The following is a 15,092-nucleotide window of genomic DNA, read 5'->3' as shown; positions in this document are numbered from 1 at the left end:
CACAGTGGCGCAGCTGGCCTCGCCGTCAGAGGAGAGGACCAGGACCATTCTGGGCAAGGTGCAGCGTCTGCTGGCCACGGACATGGCCAGGGTAAGATCTATCAAATCCTTCCTCGGGATGATGTCCTCCTGCATTTATCTGGTGCGCCTTTGCAGGCTTCGGATGCGCCCCTTACAAGAGTTCCTCGACGCCTGCTGGGTCCAGTCGACGGGCAGCTTCGAGGACAGGATCCCTCTCAATGAGACGTTCCGTCAGGCGATCCGGTGGTGGGGTACCCGCTCCCATCTGTCGGCGGGCACCGACTTTCAGACCCCAGCTCACCAGGTGACGGTGACGACGGATGCCTCCCTGGAAGGTTGGGGAGCGCTCTCCCGAGATCTTCACGCGAGAGGCCTTTTGGCTCCCTGAGGAGAAGTCTCTCCGGGGCAAGGTGGTGAGGATCTTCACCGACAACACCACCACAATGTTCTACATCCGGAAGCAGGGCGGAACCAGGTCCCCGGCCCTATCCAAGGAAGCCCAGGATCTGTGGCATTGGGCCGTTGCCCAAGGGATGTTTCTGGTGACTCTTCATCTGGCAGGAATAAAAAACACGATCGCCGACTCGCTCAGCAGGGAGCTGCGCTCGTGCCACGAGTGGGAACTACGCCAGGATCAAGTGGATCGACTCTTCCGACAATGGGGCGAACCCCAAATCGATCTCTTCGCGACGGCGACAAATTCCAAGTGCCGGAGGTTCGCCAGCAGGTTCCCCCAGCCAAGGAGCATGGGCGATGCTTTCTCGTTCCCCTGGGACGGCCTATTTCTTTACGCGTTCCCTCCGCTGCCGTTGCTGCTCCGGCTCATCAACCAGCTCAAGAGGTCCCGGTGCAGGATGATCCTCGTCGCACCAGCGTGGCCGAGACCGATCTGGATCATGGACCTTCTGAACTTGTCAACGTCCCCACCAGTCAAGCTGCCGACGGACGCAGACCTTCTCTCCAGAGAAGGAGGCGCCATTCTTCACCACAACCCGGAGTCGCTGAACTTGCAGGCCTGGCTCCTGCAGCACTAGAGTTTGGAGAGTACGACATCCCGGACGACTGCAGAGAGGTTCTTACAAAGGCCAGGGCGTCCTCAACTCTCAAGTGCTACGGACATAAATGGAAGAGGTTCTCTGTCTGGTGCCGTGCACAGAAGATCCACCCTCTGCGGATTACGGCCCCTCAAGTACTGCCGTACCTACTCTCGCTGGCCAAAGCTGGACTGGCTCATGCCTCCATCAAGATACATCTGGCTGCAATCTCCCGATATACCAGGACTACGTGACGGGCGTCCTTGTGGTCTCATCGCCTGGTGAAAGAATTCATGAAGGGACTATTCCGATCATTCCCGCCGGTGAAGGCTCCTGCCCTGGTGTGGGAGCTTAATGTGGTGCTGACCAGGCTCATGGGGCCCCATTCGAGCCTATGCATTTGGCGCCTTTGAAGTTCCTGTCATGGAAGACAGCTTTCCTCGTGGCCATCACCTCTGCACGACGAGTGGAAGAGATCCAGGCCCTATCTTGCAAGCCTCCATGCTTGACTTTTCATGACACGAGGGTGGTGCTGAGGACACACCCCTCCTTTATGCCCAAGGTGCCGTCGGACTTCCACCTCAACAAGCCCTTGGTGTTGCCAGTTTTCTTCCCGTCGCCTTCGTCGCCGGCCGAGAGGACTTTGCACTCGCTGGATGTAGCTAGAGCGCTGAAGTTCTACGTGGACCGCACAAAGAGTTTTCGGAAGACGTCACAGCTGTTTGTGAACTTTGGGATTCTGAATCAAGGGAAGGCTCTCTCGAAGACTTCCATTTCTAGATGGCTCTCTGGCTGCATCATGCACTGTCACCGGTTGGCAAACCGACCGCTGCCCGGCCGTCCGAGAGCCCATTCGACCAGAGCGATCGCTGCTACCACGGCGTTCCTGTCTGGTGTGCCCCTGCTGGACATCTGCAGGGCTGCGACGTGGAGGTCGACGCACACCTTCACAAGATTCTACTGCGTCGATCGGGACTCCAGGGAGGAGTCCAGGGTTGGCCAAGCAGTGCTGCGCAACCTGTTCGCCTAAGGTGAGCCTGGTGAGGAGGTAAGAGTTGCTTAATGTTGAGTTGTTGTATTGCTTAATGTTGAGCCTGTTGCCACCTCCCGTGGTTGTACATGTGTGTACTGCTATGTATTCTCTTATTCATGAGCAGGTGAATCCATGCCAGACCCCATGCTGGAGAAGGAATAAGTTACTTACCTGTAACTGTTGTTCTCCAGCATGGGTCTGGCATGGATTCACATGCGTACCCTCCCGCCTACCCCTCTGCGGCTCTTCACTTGGTCATACTGCCACTTTACGTGCGACCAAATCTGAGGATGGCTGCCGGAGGCGGGGCTTAGGGAGAGGGCAGTCATTGGCTGGGGGCAGTATGACCCAGAGACCAGTGATTGGTTACTACTAAGAAAGACCGATCAGAAACTAAACTGATACTGATTCTTTTTTTTCTATACCGAGGATTCCCGGCCTGACGACGGGGAATATTCATGAGCATGTGAATCCATGCCAGACCCATGCTGGAGAACAACAGTTACAGGTAAGTAACTTGTTCCCTACGCCACGTTCAACATTGACAGTAACACAATTAAGGTGATGCTCGAGGTAAAAACATTAGGTTTTTACCTCGACTCTACCTTAACACTCGAGAAACAAGTCCACTCCCTTGTATCCTCAACTGCCTATACCTGTAAACTCATCAGAGCATGTAGACCTTTTCCCTCCGAAACTAGCTGTATCACTCTTGCTAATGCACTAATAATGTCTAAATTAGACTACTGCAATGTCTTTTACTTAGGTGCTAACAAATACATCTTAGATAAAATTCAAAGGCTACAAAATAACGCCCTGAGAGCAGCTCTGAACATTCCCAACAGAGAGCACATCTCCACATTCAGGAAAACTGTCCACTGGCTAAAGATAAATTACAGGATTCACCTTAAAACAGTATCACTTACCTCCAAGTGCCTGAATAACATAGCACCCCCATACCTCACAGAAAGAATAAACCGGAAAATCTCAACACATCCAACTAGATCAACCAATGCCCACCTTCTACAGATTCCTAGATTCAAGCGAACCAAAGCAGGCGGGGCCAGCTTCCCGGTCAAAGCAGCTACATTTTGGAATGCACTCCCACTAGCCCTGAGAACTGGACAACCCTACCCAAAATTTAGACAAAATATGCTCAACGGGCTGAGAACTAATGATCACTAACACTGGACTCCAATTCCAGTATTGACCTCCCTGGGGGTTTGGATACCCTATATCCTATCTACTGAAAACTGTTCAAACTAACGTTAGTATCCCTGTTTCATGACAACTGTCGTGGTAAAATCGCGTCTTGGCTTAACTGCAATTACTGTCTCTACTGTAACTAAGTCACCATGCCCCAAGGTACTATGTTATCACGATTGTGTGACCTATATCACCACTGTATCACTGTAACCCGCATGTGGCAACTAAGGCCGATGTTCATGTATTATGTGTTGTACTCGCTGTATTTGTTGTAACCAAGCTTTAAGTATACTTATCCTGTTGCGCCCAGTTACCCAAGGGTTCGGAGCGCATTACCAAATAAATAAACAAACCAAAACATTTTTTTGTATATCACTTTTAGTTACACATGGCGCATCCCTGGGAAGGTTAACTCATTTCTTGCTTAAGTATTCTAGTGGTTGCTTTGGGACAGGGACTAAATGCATCAGCTTAGCAGCAAAGGTATTTTAATTTTCTAAACAAGCCAACAACTGCCTAGCGCGCACACTAGATGGCACCTCATTGCCACTTGGCACCTTGATTAGGAAAGCAGATTTCACCATGCAGACAGTAGTCCATGGCAAATCAATGCAGTGATGTGTGCATCGATGATTTGTGCGCTGCCTAAGCCATGTGGTGCGCCCTTATGTAACAGCACATATACATGTTGTTTTCCGATGTGCCCAATGTCCATACACAAAACATTCGAGTGTGCTAATGTATGTGGCTCCGGCGCATGCCATACTGTGCCCACACTTAAACACATAAAGCAATCAAAGAAGTTGCCTCAAATTGTACATCCACTAGGCCAAACACTCTTTCTACACTGCCACACCATGATTTTCATTAGCTGCAGCCCAGCACTAATGAGAGATGCTAATGCCAGCTCTGCTAGATAAAGCATGGCCTGCTCTTTGTTGCCGAAATAACGCCTGAGGCCTGCGTAGTAGTATAGGTAGTGGCTGAGCAACTGTGGACCCTTTACCATGCATTAGAAGCCGGTTTTGTTTGAAACGCTTAATCATCTTATTACTGGCCAGGCTAAAGTCTGTAAGAGGTATAATCCTTTCTGTGTATTCTTTCTGTGCATTGTTGATTGGGTCTCTTGTGTGGTATCCTGTCCTGCCTGTATATATAATTCCATAAAGATGTTTCCTTCTTGGGGTTGGACATGCTCACACTGAGACCCAGCCCTTCCTCTAAAATTCTTCAGAAACTAGATGCAAAAGAGCCCTTGTACCCCATTTGAGTGGCTGATGTTGCAGCCATTTAATACTCTCATCCAATAACGTAAGCTGACCAAATGAGCATGTATGGTTCATGGTTCTAAACTATTTAATTTTTGGGTGAGTTTTGTGAATCGTGATGTGAGCACCAAGCCATGCATCGGTTCTGAATTTAGAGATTTCACACATACAATCCTTTTATCACAGTCTTGGTTATCCAATATAGAGATCTCTGATCACTGTTATAGTCCTGAAATGCTCTGTGATTTAATGCAAAGTATACAGGAATCCTCATTGGTGCAATTTGTCCCCTTTCCCACTCTCGGAGAGGTATTTTGAAAGAGTACAATAAGAGTGTACCAGACTGTCCATCTTGGAATGATAACCTACTATCGGAAAATAATTCATATGGTTAGTCTAGTATACTGACAAGCGGAAGCATATAATTCATAATATTTGACTTTGATCACTATACTCTGATTTGTGGCTTATTATCTTTATCACTTCTTTATGTATATTTGCTTAGCTTGTATGTGTCGTAGAATAACATTGCATTATATTCTGACTGTGCTATGTATTAGAATCATTACATTGTACAGTAATTGGTAGCAATGTTTACGAAATGAAAGTGAGTATGTTGTACTTAAGTGCAGATGCTCGCCAAGGTATGAGTGGGATGAATTGCTATGAGTGGAGCATAAATAGGAGTGGAGCAAATTTGTATGGGTGGGGCATATTGTGGTGGTGTAGTCAAAATGGGTGGCCAGGGCATACCTATGTTTGGGCAGAGTTTACGGGGCCCCCATTGGTAGGTCTCGCAGGGGGGCCCGACATTTTGTTACGCCACTGGCTGTGGTCAGACACTGCAAACCGACCCTGGGACATAAGGCACATGGCGGCCCCTCCCTGCGTGGCCGAGAGTGTCTCTGCTGTTACCTTCTGGCATGACCCCTTAGACTTGCAGTGAAGCAATTAGGTTGTGCTTATAAGCTGGGTGAAGTGATGTTTGTCATACATCCTACCTAACAGTACATTTTCCTGTAACCGTTATGGTAACTGAAAAATAGCGTGAGACTTTGCTTTATGTTGGCAATAAAAGGCTGTGGATTTTTTAAAAAATTGTAACTAATATAATTTTACATAGTTCAAACGTTTACAATCAACATTACTCAATACAAAAAGAGTAAAATAAAATGTACTTTGGTATCATATACAATCTACATACTCACAAGAATATATTGTTTAAATCCCTATTCCTCTTCTCATTTCCATACAACATCTCACTCGTCATACACAGAATTGTAGTAATCTAAAACACCAAATGTTCTCTTAATATGGTTAAGCCCATGAAAATTGTAACTATTTGCTTACCCTGAAGCGCATGTACTGAGATAGGGTAAAACCCTTCTCCATACCCTGTAGAGTGCTAAAAGAACTTTCTTAGACTCTGTGTTTAGGCAGAACTCCCAGAGCTCAGCTGATTTTATAGCGTTATAATCGTGGACAAAGAAAGGGCGCCCATATTCCGGCACTCTGTGAGGACATGTTTGGCAGACTCTTGGTTAGTTTTAATCTTACAGATTCTACATAATCTTTTTTCCGCCGGCAATTTCCATCTAGCGGTGCACGCTTTTAGTACTGGTAACTGGTTTGCACGCAACTTTAAACAAAAGTTACGTACTTCGGGGTCGGGACAGAGCAGTAAATAGCAGGTTTCATAAAACGGTGGACCACCTGTACAACACTATTGTAGCCCTTTAGTGTAAAGAGATGATCATAATTATGCTGCCAATCCCATTTCGCCAACCGGCGCGCAAAAGCCCCCTTTAGCGTAGCAAAAACAGAACGTCCGCCAAAGTCGGGGGACCAACCAATAGCATTGCACAGCTCGCTGAAGAGCTTAACATGGAGGGGGTGGCGGGGACATGGCATTCCCAATCTGACCCAAATCGTAGCTCAGGCCCAGGTTGAACAGGAGTGGGCAGCTGGGAGCCGTCTTTGCCTTCAGCATCAGGATACCCCTATGGACCAAGAGTTGTGCTTTCAATGACAAAAGTCCTAGCTCAAGCAGCACATACTCAATCGAGCTAGATCTTGATAGCCTCAAGACGGCTTTCCAGAAACGTTCCTCCACCCGATCTGGCCATTTTAGATCTCTCATGGCTAAGGCCTCCAGCCCATAAAGGATCGTTGGACATAATCACTGCTTCTAAAGGGCCAGGACACCTTTTAAAGCGAAACCTGAATGCTCGAGTGCAAATCTCCTAGACATGCATGTATTTGTCTGCCTTCTGACCTTGGCTTCTATTATGTCCACGTACCCTGGTACCATAGATGAGTCCTACGTTTTTATAGACATCAGTGTACTGAACTGTTCCCAATAGTTAGTTCTATTGATTCTTTTTAAAGAAACCAACATTACTTTTGTTTTATTCGAATTTATCGTTAGTTGGCTTTTCGCTTGCATACACTCCCAGCTCGTTCAACATTGCCTTTAACCCCGATAGCATGTGGTCGAACATTGCCAGGTCATCCGCATACAACATTCCGCCAATAGAGGTGGTCCCAATCTTTGGTAAGCAGCCTCCCTTGGCCACAAACCTACCCAGCAAGTGTGTCGCATAGATGTTAAAAAACAGGGGGGCTAACATACTACCTTGTCTCACCCCCGGTTAATTTGCTTCTCCACAGACAGATGGCCATGGTCTCCAAGCCGAATCTGGACTGTAGTAGCAATGTGCAGGGCCACAAACACTTAAAGAAGCCAACTAGGGTATCCCCACTTTCTCATTTTCCTCCAGAGGATATTACGGTCCATCTGATCAAAAGCGAATATAAAAATCCACAAAAGCGATGTACACCGAACCACTGGATGTAACCCTTGCGTGAGATATTATTGTGTCTAACGCTCTAATATGGTGGACAGTGCCTGACCCTGGACTCAAACCCATCTGAAAGGGGTGCCGAATATTAACGTCCTTAACCCAGTCCTGCAAATGCTCCAGAATGTCGAGCATTCACAACAAGCGATCATTTTCCAGGGCCAATCGATCCCCAGCTTTATAAACTGGAACCAGAATTGATTTCTTCCAGGAATCTGGAATGGTCCTGATTGTGCATAACTCATCAAACAGAGGGCACAAAACATCTGCCCATAGTGCGACGTCCCCCTTTAATCTAGCTACTGATGGACCATTAGGCCCCGGGGCCCTAGAATTCTTAAGCTTCATCAGAAGTTCACAGATATATCTAGGGTTGAACTCCATGGCCAATTCTACACCAAAGGTCCACTTATCTCGGGATGTCAGTCACATCATACATTTTGTTCGCAATGAACTTTACCCAGATCCCTTCCAAAATCGGGTTCAAGATCAGTGGATCTCCTAACCGAGGACAATAATAACAATAAGTAAATGTAAGGGCCAGCAGGTGGTAAGTGCAAGGTAAGTGCAGACATCAGGTGTCAAGTGCTGGTATGGGACTGTAGGGATACAGAAACAGTCTCCAAGTGCGTGGGTTGCCAGGCAGGCAGTGCGGGTGTGTGCGACTGGCAGGGGAGGGACCTGGCCCAACATCAGAGGGTGGCCACGTAACCAGTGCAGTTTCAGTTTTAACCTGGAGGTCAGCAGGGGAGAGGAGGAGAAAAAGCAGAAGCAAAGGGAAAGGTTTTGAGGTGCTTCCGGAACCGGAGATGGTTAGCTTCAAGTTTCAGGGAGGAAGGGAGGCTGTTCCAGAGGGAGGCCCCAGCCGAAGAAAGATCTCGACCACCAGCTTGTTGCTTGGAGAAGCGACTGACCCTGAGGGAGTTGGAGGCGGATGAGCGAAGAGCTTGAGAAGGAAGATATTTAGGAAGAGAGTGTTTAAGGTATTGAGGCCCCAGGCCCCAGAAGGCCTTGTGGACAATGCAAAGGGTTTTGAACTTAATCCTCGCAGCCACTGGGAGCCAGTGCAGAGATTTCAGTCCTGGGGAGATAACTTCCCTGGGCTTGAGGCCAAAGGCCAGTCTCGCAGTCCTGTTTTGGATGAGTTGCAGAGGGCGGAGAGTAGAGGCAGGCAGATTTAGAAAGGGGCTGTTGCAATAGTCCAGCCTAGATAGAACCAGAGCTCTGCATACAGTGAGCTTCTGGGGGAAGGAGAGGAAAGGAAGAATACCTCTGAGGAGGTGCAGCTGGTAGCGTGACTTCTTAGAGACGTCCGAGATGTGAGGAGAGAAGAAGAGTGTGGAGTCGAATATGACCCCAAGGTTTTTAGCCTCGCAGGTGGGAGCAGGAGGAGGGCCAAGAGAGGCCAGCCAGAGAGCGAAAGGAAAGGAGGCAACGGGTGTGCCGATGTGGAGAATACCAGTCTTACTGGCATTAAGACAGAGGTCATTGGCAGCACACCACTCCTGGATAGCAGACAGTCGGTGATGAGAGACGGAGAAGAGGTGGCTGAAGGTAGCCTGAAAATGAGCTGAGTGTCGACCGCATAACAGTGAAATTTGGGGCAGCGAGCAGCAATGCAGTGGGCAAGAAGTGGTAGGTATTGGTTGAACAGCCAGGGAGAGAGGCTAGACCCCTGGGGGACACCACATGTAGAGAAAAACGTAGCATACAGGAAGGAAACAAGTTGGTCCTGGGAGGATCGGTCAGAGAGGAAAGGGGTCAACCAAGCCAAGGCCGGTGATACCCAAGTTATCATGTAGACATTTGGGCAGGATGGCATGGTTGACTCTGTCAAAGGCAGAGGAGAGATCAAGCAAGATGAGGACACGGGGGTGTTAGAATCAAGGTTGGAGAGCAGGTCTTCACGGATGCTCAGGAGAGCAGTTTCTGTGCTTCTGGCAGCTCTGAAGCCAGACTGATGGTCATGAAAAGAACCAACAGATTCAGTGTGGAGATTAAGCTGGGAGATGGCCAGCTTTTTTAGGAGTTTGCCCAGGAAGGGAGTGATGGAGATTGGGCGATAGTTGGCCGGGCAGGAGGGGTCAGCAGAGGGTTTCTTAAGAAGAGGGTCCACAAGGGAGTGCTTGAGGGTGTATGGGAAGACTCAAGTGGCAAAGGATTGGTTGAGGAAGACGGCCAGGGCAGGAGCCAGGGAGTCGATGTGGTCCTTGATGATTTTGGAGGAGCAGGGGTGATTCTGTTTTGACAAGACTTTCATAGATCGGACTTGTCTAGAAACCTCATCAGCGGAGAACAAGGTAAAGGCAGAGAAGAAGGGAGGAGGGGTGGCTGCAGAAGGGCCAGAGGAATAGCAGGGAGTAGAGGGAGAGGAGGAGAGTGAGGACAGGATGCCCTGAGTTTTAGAGATGAAGTGAGACGCCGGTGCCGTGCGGAGGGCCTGGGAAGGGACAGGAGAGGAAGAGACTGCGGCATGATTGGCCAGTTCCTTGCAGATTTTAGAGTTCAGCCGAGTTGTTAGATGCCGCAGAGATGCGGGCTTGGATATGAGCTCTCTACTTGGTGAGGACAGAGAGCCGTTATTGCCTTTTGAAGTAGGCGGCAGTCCAGTTTGTCAGAGGATGTACATGAAGCACGCCATTTCCGCTCGGCCACCCTGCACTTGCGTTTATGGGTGGCGAGGTCTGAGTCGTACCAGGAGTTGCACTTGACTTTGGGCTTTAGGCGGATTCTCATGACAGGGGCAAGGATATCAAGGGTATCAGATATAGCGGAGTGGAGCGTGGAGAGGGCTGTATCGGGGTGAGAGTCAGCCAAAGGGGTATTGGGGGGGGGATGGGTGAGAACGTGGCAGCGAAAGCCTCAACTGACAGGCGCTTCATGGGTCGGATGACTGAGAAGGTGGCCGGCAGTGATGGAAGTGGCTTGGCCTGAGGGGTAGGGAGGGTGAGGTGGGAGGAGAGGAGAAAGTGATCACTCCAGGAGAGAGGAGTGGAGAGAGGGTCAGAGAGGGAAAGGTCTGAGGAGATCAGAGCATCAAGAGTGTGCCCTGTAGAATGAGTCGGGCCAGAGGGGAGAATAGAGAGTGAGAGAGAGTCACAGAGGTCACGAAAGAGTCCAGAGGGAGGAAGGAGGCATCCAGTAACCTTCCCTTTTCTGCCTACCCACCCAATTTCTATATCGTTTTTTAATCTGGAAGTTTCACGCTTCACAATGAGGGCAGTGGAGCCAGATTAATTGGGGTTCGCAGTTGTTTCCTGGCTTTTGGCTATTTTAATTTCCGGGTCTTAATGATGAATGGAGAATTTACCAGACCCTATTTTTGCCTTGCCAAACGGACGCCCCAAAGTGCCTTTTTTTTTTGCCCTAACCTGTTGAATCTGAAAACAGTCTACCAGGTACTCGTCCATTAATCTCGTTTCTTGCAGCATGAATATTACAAGATTTAATAGAAAGTCTGCAGAACACCCCCCTCTGGAGAAAAGGAGTATGGCCTCTAGTGTTCCAAGAGGCCAACGTTGGCTTTCATTTAGGTGGGCCCTCCACCCCAGCAAACCTGCTCTTTAGCCACTGCCATCCCTGAACATTATCAATTTTCGAGGTCGGAGGATTACTCTTCACTTGGGTAATCCTCCACCGCCCCGTAGAGCTCTGGGGCATGACACAACAGTTACAGCAGTTGCCGGACTCCAAGATGCTTGGGGCCCTATCCTGTCCAAACTACAGAAATTCCAGGGTCTCAACCTGGGCTCGGACTAGCGAGGCCGTAACGGGCAAGCCACAGTGCACTCTGCCTCCCCCCCCACCCCAAGGCATTCATACATTCTACAAAATCTTGTAGCAATTAGAAAACAACCCCCGCCCATTTGCTTGACCCCCTTGGGCCCCCATCCCTCCTTTCCAAGCGGATGAGGCTGCCCCTATTCTAAAGGAATGTGTCCCAAATTCTGTGCTGTTCCAGCTTGCCTTAGTGATTGCTTTTTAAAACACTGCTTGGAATTTGAAATGGCTGACAGCTTTCCCATCTCTGGGGATTAAAAACTGCCCCCCCCCCATGAGGGTGCAGATGGACAGAAATTCTTCTGATCTACATACTGGGCAGTTGTACCTCTCCTCTATATCATAAAAGTTAGTGAGGTCCGAGTTGGATCTCCCCCCACCCCCATTTAGTTTTATAACGTATGCAACGGCTGACAGGTGTGACCTAGTCCATGCCTTATTTTTCTTCTGGGTATAAGCCCATTCTGTAAATCTATTCACCTCCTTTGAAGTTATCTCTCATTTATGTGTGATAGATTTGTGATTTACATCACTGTGTTCCTGCACTTAATGTAATGCTTTGCTGTGGTTTTTGCTAAAGCTCTGCTGGCGAGCTTCATCAAGACCCTGGAGGGGGAATCGGGGTTGTCGGTGAGACGCACCTTTCAGTTGGCACCCACTGTTGAGGTGCGTATTTCTGTGTAACTGCTGCTTGGGCCCCCGCTGTCTGGCGTTGTCCCCTTACTGGTTTTTGTCTTCAAACCATAATTTACCAAACTTCCTCTCTGACACTTGTCTTTCTCTGGTCTGTGTCTGGCTTTAGGTGGTGAAAGGTATCCCACTGGAAGCGAGCTAAAGCATCAGCAACATCCTTTTCCATACCCTTAATGTGTTTAGCTTTCAATTCAATGTTCTTGTTCGTTGAGATGTGTCATTTCACTGAGTGCCCTCAACACCCACTGGCACAAGTTAGTTCTTCTACTATTGATGCTGACTGTCGCCTTGTTGTCTGACCAGATTACCAATTCAGAGTTGATCAAGTTGGCAGCCCATAGCTTTAAGGCAATCCATTTGGGGGAGATTTCCAGGAGTGTGCTATTCCTGGTCCACCCATTTTCATGCCATGCCTTGGGCCTGCACACCAGCTTGTGTTCCAAATTGCCCCAAAACCTTTGCTTCTCGCTGTATAGGTGAACAGGACTCGCTGGTTTACAGTGTTTAATGGTGAATGCCATATGACTGCTCGTTGAACTTCTCTAAAAAAGTTTCCCAGGTGTCTAGATCTCTCCTACCTTCTTCCCCATGTCTTATGTGCCATTGGGGCTTGCTGGCACCTATGGTTTTAAATGCTAAGCTCCTGGAGAAGACCCATTCCTTGCTGCAAAATTGAGGCTGGCTGTAACCGATTGCATTCTTTGACTATCCCTTTTTTGTTTTTCTCCTTTTGGCTTCCTGATCTCCTGGAGGAGGCCTTCTATCTTTATTCTGGGGATCCTGCATACCCTTGCTTCTGTGACAATCTCAATACCTAGGAAAGATGGGGTCGTGGTGGGTCCAGCTGTCTTCATGAGCCAGAGAGATCCCCCATTCTTCCAGCAGTGCAGTGAATTTGTCTAGTGCCCGCTTGCATATATTAAATTTGTTGGGCCCTATGAATTAAAAATCATCCAGGTAGTGGACTGTGGATGCTGAGGGCATTATCCTTAAACAATGACCATTGTTAAAAGGAACTGAATTTCTCAAAGTTCCAGGAAACCGCGCATCCCATAGGAATGCATTTATCCACATAAGTTTTGTTTTCAAATTGAAAACACAACCGTGGTTGGTACTTGGGATCAACTGGAGTAGCATGAAGGCGGATTCGATATCCAATTTGGCTAGCAGGGATTTGGGACCTGTTTTCCTCATGATCCCGATTGCTTCCTGGAAGCTGGAGCAAGATACTGCTGATTCAGTGTTGGGATGCCATCGTTCACTGATCTTCCTGGGGGAAAAGACAGGTGGTGGATCAGTCTGCATTGGCCCTGTTCCTTTTTAGGTACCAGCCCCATGGGTGAGCATATGAATTTGCTAAAAGGTGGTGTTTCCCATGGTCCCTCTATCCTTCCCAGGTCTAGTTCTTTCTGTATTTTGGCTCTAACTTTGTCTGGTTTTTGCCTTGCGGATTTCAGATTTTGTGGTATGCTGGGAGAGCTGTGGCCTTTGAATGGGATGGTGAAACCTGTTGAGAAAACTATGTGCAAAAAGTTGCTTGTATGTTTGTCAGGATATATTTACAGCCATCTCTCCATTGCCTGCTTTTTTATGGGCGAGGTCCTCATTCCCGAGGCCTCTAGTGTTCTTCCTGTTTAGGGCTTTTGGCGTGTAAACTTGTGCACTTGGTGACACTGTGTTATCCCCCCCCACTTGCTGAATTTGTGTTTATATCTACATTCCTTGCCCCAGGAGCAAAAACCCTTATCAAATTTCCAGCATATAGTGGTACTCCCTCTGGTTGTGTGTCCCTTTCCTGATGTGTTGCGCGTGTGAGACCTAGCCCCTCCCAGGGATGTTTCTTCCGAATGGACTGCCCACTTCTGTTGGGCTGTTGGTAAGTATCTGTTTTTGTTTGAATTATGCTTTGCTGTCCTTGTGGCATGCTGCATTGTGTGGGTGCTGGCTGGGATTGACTGTTTTTTTATACTTCCTTTGTTTAAAGGTTAGCTTCTACCTCATCCCAGCCTAAATCTGGGTGTATATCCATGGCCCTCCTGAATTCCCTATCGTGATTTAACTAGACTTCTCCCGCAAATGACTCCATTACTTCAATTATCTTGTCTTGGTAAGCTATTAATGCCAAGCCTTCTTCCGGGAATTATTCCAGTATGATAGAGGCAAATATGTTAAAAGCCCTCAACCAGTTTTTAAAAGATTGTTCTATTGGTGTCCTTTTTGTTGCATTCTTTTCTTCTTTAACCACATCGTACCCTCTTTTTCTGACCTCTAGTAGTGAAAAGATTTAAATAAATTCCTTTTTCCATATTTTTTCCCTTGCTTTCTGGTCTATGCGCCAAGCTGACGTATTCTTGAATTTTATTCTGTACCTCGTACCCTGCGGTACGTCTCCCAAACTTAGTGGCACAGCCACCTTTTGTCAGCTGTCGTCCTAGCTGCCCACCTGTTATTCTGATCGCCCCCTGGTGCACCTGAGGGTGCATTTACTATGGCTGTACTAACTCCGACTTGTTCTCTGGTTGCCTGTGGAGTGGTTGTGCCCACTGCTGGTGTCCTGTGGTAGTGTACCCCGTGTGGGGAGGTTAGGCCCTCAGATGGTCATTGTCTGGAACTTAATTTGCCCTGGACTCCGCCCTTATTTCCTTACTGGTGCTTGGGTCTCTGCTTTTACCCAAATCAGTCAATATTTCTCAATTTTCCCTTGTTTGTCAGCTAATTCAAGATCTTGCAACATTGTCACGCTTTTCGCTCTTACTTTTCTTCTTCTTTTGGCCGGTGCTCTTGTGTCCTCCTGCCTCATTTGCTGACTTCTTAGGACTTGTGTTCCTTTCTTCCCATGGTTTCTTGGTGGCTGGTTCGTACTCCATTTCTGCAATGATGTTGTTATCTTCAACCTCTGAAGATTCTGCTCCCAGTTTCTGTCCGACCCATACCCAGCCATGCTATTTTTCGGCAGCCACAGTCCATTGCAAGAGGCTTGTGCTGGCTGTTTTTGTATTTATCCTTCAAGCTTATCCTGCTTTTGTCAGAAGAGATGTTGATATTCACCCTTTTTTTTACAGGATCCTAAAAATGGCCCCGTGATTAGAAGGCTGCTAATTGCGATCATTGAACGGATACTGCAACTGTAGGTGTAAAATAATTTAGTAAAGTGTATTAAAAATGAGAAATTTGGAAGCTGGCATGGTTCTAGAGC

The sequence above is a fragment of the Ambystoma mexicanum genome, chromosome 3p (assembly GCF_040938575.1).
Source record: "Ambystoma mexicanum isolate Mex_15411 chromosome 3p, UKY_AmexF1_1, whole genome shotgun sequence".
NCBI lineage: Eukaryota > Metazoa > Chordata > Amphibia > Caudata > Ambystomatidae > Ambystoma > Ambystoma mexicanum.
Note: the sequence above shows the minus strand (reverse complement) of the source record.